This window comes from Oryx dammah, unplaced genomic scaffold (genome assembly GCF_014754425.2).
Source record: "Oryx dammah isolate SB20612 unplaced genomic scaffold, SCBI_Odam_1.1 HiC_scaffold_3, whole genome shotgun sequence".
Taxonomy (NCBI): Eukaryota; Metazoa; Chordata; class Mammalia; order Artiodactyla; family Bovidae; genus Oryx; species Oryx dammah.
The window spans coordinates 53,201,066-53,211,107 of record NW_024070187.1 but is presented as its reverse complement, the minus strand read 5'-3'; the positions used below and the strand labels follow the sequence as shown (position 1 = coordinate 53,211,107).

General features: G+C 34.9%; 1 non-coding gene across 1 annotated transcript; it reads right to left on the bottom strand.

The window, feature by feature from the left end:
• Window positions 1-1,163: 1,163 nt before the first annotated feature.
• On the bottom strand, window positions 1,164-1,236 carry TRNAW-CCA. The gene has a single exon. It is a non-coding gene; the product is annotated as a tRNA-Trp (tRNA).
• Between the last annotated feature and the right edge of the window lie 8,806 nt (window positions 1,237-10,042).

Genomic DNA, 10,042 nt, shown 5'->3' with positions numbered 1-10,042 from the left:
ACAAGAGTCTGAAATGCAGTACTTAGATGCAATCTCAAAAAGGACAAAATGATATCTGTTCATTTCCAAGGTGAACCATTCAATTTCATGGTAATTCTAGGCTATGCCTTGGCCAGTAATGTGGAAGAAGCTGAAATTGAAAGGTTCTATGAAGACCTATGAGAGCTTTTAGAACTAACACCCAAAAAGATGTCCTTTTCATTATAGGGGACTGGAATACAAAAGCAGGAAGTCCAGAAACATGTGGAGTAACAGGCAAATTTGACCATGGAGTACAGAATGAAGCAGGGCAAAGGCTAACAGAGTTTTGCTAAGAGAACACATTGGTCATAGCAAACCCCCTTTTCCAACACAAGAGAAGACTCTACACATGGGCATCACCAGATGGCCAACACTGAAATCAGATTGATTATATTCTTTGCAGCCAAAGATGGAGACACTCTATACAGTCAACAAAAACAAGACCAGGAGCTGACTGTGGCTCAGATCATGAAGTCCTTATTACCAAATTCAGACTCAAATTGAAGAAAGTAGGGAAAACCGCTAGACCATTCAGGTATGACCTAAATCAAATCCCTTATGATTATACAGTGGAAGTGACAGATTTAAGGGACTAGATCTGATAGAGTGCCTGATGAACTATGGGTGGAGGTTCATGACACGGTACAGGAGACAGGGATCAAGACCATCTCCAGGAAAAATAAATGCAAAAAAGCAAAATAGCTGTTTAAAGAGGCCTTACAAATAGATGTGAAAAGAAGAGAAGCAAAAAGCAAAGGAGAAAAGGAAAGATATACCCATTTGAATGCAGAGTTCCAAAGAATAGCAAGGAGAGATAAGAAAGCCTTCCTCAGTGATCAGTGCAAAGAAACAAAGAAAAACAATAGAATGTGAAAGTCTGGAGATCTCTTCAAGAAATTTAGAGATACCAAGGGAACATTTCATGCAAAGATGAGCACAATAAAGGACAGATGGTAGGGACCTAGCAGAAGCAGAAAATTTTAAGAAGAGGAGGCAAGAATACACAGAAGGTGAAGGTGAAGTCGCTCAGACGTGTCTGACTCTCTGTGACCCCGTGGACTGTAGCCTACGAGGCTTCTCCATCCATGGGATTCTCCAGGTAAGAATACTGGAGTGGTTTACCATTTCCTTCTCCAGGGGATCTTCCTGACCCAGGGATTGAACCTGGGTCTCCCGCATTGGAGGCAGACGCTTTAACCTCTGAGCCACCAGGGAGGCCCAGGAAACTCCAATACTTTGGCCACCTATGTGAAGAGCTGACTCATTTGAATACACAGAACCACGCAAAAAAGATCTTCACGATCCAGATAATCATGATAGTATGATCACTCCCACTCACCTAGAGCCAGACATCCAGGAATGTGAAGTTAAGTAGGCCTTAGAAAGCATCACTAAGAACAAGCTAGTGAAGGTGATTCAATTCCAGTTGAGCTATTTCAAATCTTAATAGATGATGCTGTGAATGTACTGCACTCAATATGCCAGAAAATTTGGAAAACTCAGCAGTGGCCACAGGACTGGAAAAGGTCAGGTTTCACTCCAATTCCAAAGAAAGGCAATGCCAAAGAATTTTCAAACTACTGCACAAATGCAATCACCTCACACACTACAAAGTAATGCTCAAAATTCTCCAAGCCAGGCTTCAGCAATGAATGAACCGTGAACTTCCAGATGTTAAAGCTGGATTTAGAAAAGGCGGAAGAACCAGAGATCAAATTGCCAACATCTGCTTGATCATCAAAATGGCAAGAGAGTCCAGAAAAACATCTATTTCTAATTTATTGACTATGGCAAAGCCTTTGACTGTGTGGATTACAATAAACTGTGGAAAATTCTGAAAGAGATGGGAATAACAGACCACCTGACCTGCCTCTTGAGGAATCTTTATGCCGCTCGGGAAGCAACAGTTAGAACTTGACATGGAACAACAGAATGGCTCCAAATAGGAAAAGGAGTATGTCAAGGCAGTATATTGTCAGCCTGCTTATTTATTTAACTTATATGCAGAGTACATCATGAGAAACTCTGGGCTGGAGGAAGCACAAGCTGGAATCAAGATTGCCAGGAGTAATATCAATAACCTTAGATATGCAGATAACACCACCCTTGTCCAGAAAGCAAAGAAGAACTAAAGAGCCTCTTGATAAAAAGAAAAGAGGAGATTGAAAAAGTTGGCTTAAAGCTCAACATTCAGAAAACAAAGATCATGGCATCTGGTCCCATCACTTCATGGCAAATAGATGGGAAACAATGGAAATAGTGGCAGAGTTTATTATTTTGGGCTATAAAATCACTGCAGATGGGGACTGTAGACATCAAATTAAAAGACTCTTACTCCTTGGAAGGAAAGTTATGACCAATTGACAGCATATTAAAAAGCAGAGATATTACTTTGTCAACAAAGGTCCGTCTAGTCAAGGCTATGTTTTTTCCAGTGGTCATGTATAGATGTGAGAGTTGGACTATAAAGAGACATGAGCACTGAAGAATTGATGCTTTTAAACTGTGATGTTGGAGAAGACTCTTGACAGTCCCTTGGACTGCAAGGAGATCCAACCAGTCCGTTCTGAAGGAGATCAGCGCTGGGATTTCTTTGGAAGGAATGATGCTAAAGCTGAAACTCCAGTACTTTGGCCACCTCATGCGAAGAGTTGACTCATTGGAAAAGACTGTGATGCTGGGAGGGATTGGGGGCAAGAGGAGAAGGGGACGACAGAGGATGAGTTGGCTGGATGGCATCACTGACTCTATGGACGTGAGTCTGAGTGAACTCCGGGAGACGGTGATGGACAGGGAGGCCTGGTGTGCTGCGATTCATGGGGTCACAAAGAGTCGGACACGACTGAGCGACTGAACTGAACTGAATTATTTCAAACGTATAGAAATTAGGTATTAGACCTATTTCATTTTATTCCCTTATCTGTCAACATATTAAAATTTTTGTATTAGCATTAGACAGATTCTAGGTACTAAAAAATATCTCCAAGACAGTTTTATGTTTTTGTTTAGTTTATTTTTAATTGAAAGATAATTGCTTCACAGTATTACATTGATTTCTATAATATATTAACATGAATCAGCCATAGATTTACCCATATTCCCTCCCACTTGAACATCCCTCCCACCTCCTTAACACTTTTATATTTATATTTTAATATTATATGTCTTGAAGGATGAATGTCAAATCCTCAAGAAAAATTCAAATATGTGACATTTGAGTTTCTTACTACCATGTATTTTTATTGTGTCTTCCTGTTGTAGCTCTACCATCTATATGATGCTTCAAAAAGATTGTTCTCCAAGAACAAATGAAAGAAAGTTTCCTGGTATATTAATCTACTTATACACGTTCTAAAATACATCTAGGAAAGAAAAGGGAAATATGACAAAATGAATGGTAGCTATTAATATTTTCCTTAATTGGTTATGGTTTATATACAGGTACTCTTTTTTTTTTTTTTTTTTTTTAAAAAGGGCTTCCCTTGTGGCTCAGCTGGTAAAGAATCTGCCTGAAATGCAGGAAACCTGGGTTTGATCCCTGGATTGGAAAGATCTCCTGGAGAAGGGAAAGACTACCCACTCCAGTATTCTGGCTTGGAGAATATCATGGGGTCACAAAGAGTCAGACACAACTGAGCAACTTTCACCTCACATACATATTTTTAAAAAATATATAGTCATCATATCTGAGTGATTGCTATGTTATCAATGGTATTAACAGCATTGATGATCAAAATATTTGAATTATTTTGTTTTTATGTGCTTCTATGAACCTAACAGCATAGCTAATTTTGCACTTACATAGCACTTAAGTGATTTTTATAAACACTCCAAATTAAGGTAATTTACATTGAAAGAAAAATGTCAGATTATTTTAATTAAGCATTGTACATAGGGGTTAACATCTATAGTTATGCTGTCATTCTTTTCTACCAACTATAGATAGTGCTTCATGGTGGACTTGAATGAGCTCCAAAACTTTCCTTGATTTATTTCACCATGTAACCATTAGGAATATGTTGGCATTAACACGTGAGATGAAAGATTTATGCCATCCTAGTTCTATAATTTTCATCTTCTGCAGCAGAATGAACTGTGGTTGTTGTATGTTAGTTTCTGAACTTAGCTGTCAGAGAAATGCACAATAAAATTATAGCTACTATAGCTCTTCTTCAACCTCTCTTTAAATATTGTACTTTCATTTCATCAATTCATCTTCATAGCAACATTGCAGGCTATTTATTATCAGCACCATTTTAGAAGTGGTAAAACCAAAGCTTAGAGATGTAAAATAACATCTCAAGTTTGTTCAGTTATTAAGTGGCAGAAATGTGATTCAAACCAGTCTTTTTAGCATCAGTGATATCTTTCACACAGTTTTAACATTATGCCACAATATAGATTGCAAAATATGGGTTTACCATTTTTAACAATGACTATGAAAAATTCTCCAAGGAACACAAAATGTTACACAAAATACAATTCTGCAAAATTAATGTCTTTCTTGTATAAGGAGAGAGAGACCATCTCAACCACCTGCAATAAATTGACAGCTTGTTGGTTACTATCACAAGATATCACTCTCCTCTCTGAAGACTTTATAAAAATGATTTTTCATTGGTTGTGTGGTGCAGAATCATAGAGCTCTGGCCTTGTCTTTGCCACATGAGTTGCCCATAAACTGATGAATTGATTTTAATTTGATCTTGGCAGCTTTTGCTACCCTCTGAGGTATTAGTCTTGCTCTATTCCAGACCTTTTCCTTGAACTCTGGCTTTGGACACTAACCTTCTTCTAAAGATATATCCCTGAGGCCCTGGGCAGGCTGTCAGTCATAACTTTGTTGGCCATGACCGATATGGTGTGTCAAACCCTTTAGTTCTTTTGCCAGTTCTATTTTTAAGAAAAGGTACCTTAGTTGTCTAAAGGAATGATATAAATTTTAAGTAATTAATTTGATAGAAAGGGCTCACTCAATGAAAAATTTGAATTTATTAATTAAGGTAATAAGTGCATCTTAGAATGTTTTTTACACAGAAAAGCTAGACTTTTCACATTTGATTTCACATTCTATGTCTTTCACCTAAATATTGTTATATGTACAGCTACTCAGAAATGGCTGTCTTTCAGAAGTATTAATCATAATGAAATAAACCAATTGCCAGTGAGTTAGGAGAGATATTCTCAATTTGTGAAGTATGACTCCACTTATCTAATTATTTTCACTGTCATATACATTAACAATGGCATTATGTATCTCTATGTCTATATACTGTGCTGTGCTGTGCTTAATTGTTCAGCCATGTCTAACTCTTTGTGACCTCATAGACTGTAGCCCTCCAGGCTCCTCTGTCCTTGAGGATTCTCAAGGCAAGACTACTGGAGTGGGTTGTCATGCCCTCCTCCAGGTGATATTCCTAACCCAGAGTTTGAACCCAGGTCTCTCTCATTGCAGCAGATTCTGTGCCATCTGAGCCACCAGGAAAGCCCATGTCTATATACTAAATTGGATAATATATAACAAAATTCCTGTTTATTTTTCTTTCTGATATTTCTTAGGCTACATTTCCTTCTCATTCTTTTATTGGCCTTTTTGTTTCAACAATCCTCATTCATTTTAATAACCCAGAAAAATGATTGCTCTAAATAGCTATACCAAGAAAAAAACAGAGATATGTATTTTTTCAGTAGAGAACATATATACTGTATCATTTGGGCTGGTGTTCTGATACAGAATATGATCTATATTGGGAATATATAAGATTAAAATAATTGAATGATGTTTTTATTTCTTGTGGCAGTTATTTAAGGGTGTTTTAATTTTGTACTATTTGATAACTTTTTTTTTTTAACAAACAATGCCTTTAACAATTACTGAACAGAAAATTATAAAATGAATGTTGAATTACTCTTAAATGATGAATGGACACAATTATGAAGGTAATTGTATGAGTGTAGCAATTGTTTCACTCTTCATATATCAAAAATATTTTAAAATATTACTTTTAGATTAGTAGATTAGTTTTCCCATTATGTTTAGCAATTCAGAAAACATTAACTATTTTACTTTATTCATAAAGTGTAAACTCTGGTGAAATTCTTGGAGAAGCAATGTCACTGACAAGTACATCTCTAATAATATAATTACTCACATTAGATATAATGAAGATGCAGTCATTTTTCTTCCGCAATTCAATATTAATCTAGTATGTAGTTAACCATTTGTAGAACTGGAGAGGTTGAAATAACACTAGAAACAGTATGATCTACATTCTTTCCTGTGACAGATTTACTTTTATATATCCTATATTTATTTCACTGTACTATTTAAAGTTGGAATTGAAACAGAAAATCTTTTCAATATTTTATATCAAAGAAAGACATCATAATATTTCTCTTTAATAGGTGTGTATATATGCACAGCTAGGAAACATGAAGTTTCATATATCTATTCCTAGTGAAATGGACTTGAATTTCTAGCAAGACTTGACACTTCACACAGTGAAATTGTAAGTTCATCCTTAGAAAAGAATATAAAATTTTAAAAGGAGAGATAAACAGTTAAATATACAAAATATATTTTTTGTCATAAAGATCTAGACAGTAAATCTTGAAGCAGTAGAGATGGTAAATAATACTGGCTTTTATATTATACATTCTGAGAGTTTTTATAGAGCTCAACTGGGTTATAATAAGATAACAATAAAACTCTCCTTAAGATACTATATATGTTGTAATTTTTATTTTTGTGTGAATAGTAAAACAGCTCTCTTTTTTCCTTTCTCTTTCCACACAAACTCACATACACATACGTTTTTGCAGAATAGGCATATATTTTATCTATTTTCTTTCCATATTTTGCCAACTAATTTTTTTTAATATAATACTCCTTCTTTAGACAGAGAAGACAACAATGAAAATACTAGACAACTTTGCTGCCCTTAACTGTAGGTAATCACAAACATCCCAAAGCATTTCATACTACATGACTTCATAAAGCTGTACATATTCAAGTGCACAAGCTATAGGACTTAAGAAAAGGATACAAAAGTAGAGAAACAATTTCAATAAGTTACTATTGCTTTTATAACTATGGGAAACACCTATGCTTGAACGCAGGTCATCTTCCTTTTATGTTCTGGAATGTTTCTGAGACAATTGTGTCTCCTATTTCATAACTTAATTCAAGAAATCTAGAGAACTATTTATTCCATTGAACACTAGGTTTCAGTGGTGCATATTTCATTGTAGTTCATTCATACGAGCACGGAAGTATGTTTCTTCCCAGTGGATGAAACATGGAATATAAAAATGTCTATTTTGTCTAAATGGTTTCATATAAACATACCATTCTTACTTGAAATTTAATAGAAAATGTTCAAATTAGAATCATTTAAATAAAAAGTAAAGATCCCCACAAGTTTCAATAACACAGATTTTCAAACATTCAAGAAATATTCATTAATCACCTACATTTTACAAGTCACTCTTTCCGACTTCTTCAACATAGAAGTGAAGAAAACAACATTCCTTGCCTGACAGAGATTCTACCAAATATCAAGTAAAAACATTATTTTTAATGTTTCATTTAAATATATATTTTAATGTGTGTGTGTATATATATATATATATATATATATATATATAAGAGAAGGGCTTCCCAGGTGGCTCAGTGGGTTAAGAACCCACCTACAATGAAGGAGATATAAGAGACACAATTTTGATTCCTGGGTTGGGAAGATACCCTGAAGGAAGGCATGGCAATCCACTCTAGTATTCTTGCCAAGAGAATCTCCATGGATGGAGGAGCCTGGCAGGCTATAGTCCAGTGTCAGAAAGTGTCAGAAACGAGTGAAGTGACTTAGCATAGCACATAGCATATAAATGAGAAAATGTGATAATATAAGTGGTACATGAATAATGGCAAATAAATACAAAAAAGATCATAAACAGTGGAGAACAAATGATATTTTATATAACTTGGGTCCAGAAGGTCTATACTTAATGACATCTAAGTGTAGACAGAAGAAAGTGAAGGAGTAAACAGTTTGACTTTCTGGGAGAAAGATGTGTTAGATCATTAAAAAAATGAAGTTGCTCAATCGTGTCCAGTTCTTTGCAATCCCAAGATTTTTTCCCTTTAAATAAGTTTAGTGAAAAAGAAAAGATTGATTTCAAGTAAAATAGTTTATTCATATAAAGGACAGGAGTAAACTGAATATCAGACAAACTTAAAAAAAATTGCACAGATTATGATATTTGTATTTAAGTATTTTATGCATGGTGTTCCCATATACTGTATTTATTATCTACCATGAGAAAAAGTCTATGATTAGGAGTACCTCTCCAGTGGAGAGGACAAAGGAAAACAATATGTACTATAGAGAATATAATATGTAGAAATATTTAATAATGTAATATAATAAAATTATATGATAGTTTATAAATATCAAGAAATATAATCTCAAAATTGGCTAAATGCTGAGAATAGCACTTAGCAAGGCATTTTTCCCCACTCTGCCATCTCCTCAGCATTTAAAAGTGTACTTCATACTCTAATTAATTATTTGATAATTATTTGTGTAATTAATAAATGATGGCCTAAGTGCATAAAATGTGAGTTTTTTAATGATGTTTTGGGAGCTTTAAATCAAATTAAAAAATTCTACTCAGAGCCTTGCCTTTATAGAACATACCTTCTGACTTAAGCAATCAAACAATAAATCAATATTGAATATATTTTATTTGGAATATTTTTAGGAGACAATAAAAAGGAAGAGGAACATTATATGAACTGTGACTGTAAGGAAACTATAATCTAGGTAAAGAAGTCCCAAAAAGTAAGGATAATGCAGTGTGTGGTGTTCAAGTTTCTTTGAACCAAATCTCCAAGCACAGCATTTATTTAACTGTGACCTTATTTATTGCTTTTAAAACTTCTTCTTTCCCTTGACTGAGCACTCCATGGAGTGATTAAACAGAACCTCTCATTGAAAAACTGATATTAAATGACCCTTGAAAAAGTAGTAAGGAAGGAAGTGAAAAATGAATGCCAGAGAAAACATAAACAGATAAGTAGAAGTAGAAATGTGGAAATATTCCTGAAAAAAAGTGAGCAATACATTTTGAGGAGAGTCAGATACATCCTAGAACATAAGAAAAATAAGAATAGAAATGATCATTCAGGCTAGACTTCAGAGAACTGTCAATGTCTAAACTGACCCTTGAACCATAAGCAGAGGTCATAAACTAAAAAATTTTTTAAAGTGAGAGATGTGATCAAAGTTGTATTTCTGGAAGTGAGTGTGATTTTTGGATGGTTTTGATTGATTATAAAGGCAGATCCTCAAATGCTAGCCCAGCAGGAACCTAGTGTTCAGATCCAGTAGCCAGTTCATAAAGACCTGACTGGGCATAGAGGGAGAGAATAAAAGTGAAATTATGATGGCCCAAAGAGGAGGGAAAAACCCCCCCAAGTGTTAAAGATGACATCAAGGTTTAAGAGTGCTGGCTGAAAATACCAAATAATATCTATGAGTAAAAATGTGAAATGAATATCAATAAAAATACTAAAATGAGAGCATCTCTGTGTGCTTGTGTTATTTCTCCATAAATAGAGTAAAGCTGAAAATGTAACTAATTTCAAGAACATTTAAGAGAAAGTGTTTACATATCGTTGGATAGATTAACGACAGATCTGCCCAACAACCAAGTAGTAAAATGGTGCAGTAGTCAAGTGGTCTCAGATGATAGTTAACTTAGTTTGAGAGTAGGTGGTGTTGGTCAAGTACCAAATATTGGAAGCCAGAGAAATGGAATAGGTACAGAAATCCAAGTGTCATGTCAAGGACTGACCCCAGTTAGCTCCATGGCATCCAAGAGTATAATAGCTCCTAATGTAGAGGAAGGTGAATAAGGCATGCAACTTTATCAGAAAAAAAAAAAAAGGGTTGAGGAATGCAAAAGCAGAAGCTAGAATGGTATAAACAAACAAACAACCCCTCCCTACAACCCCTGATGT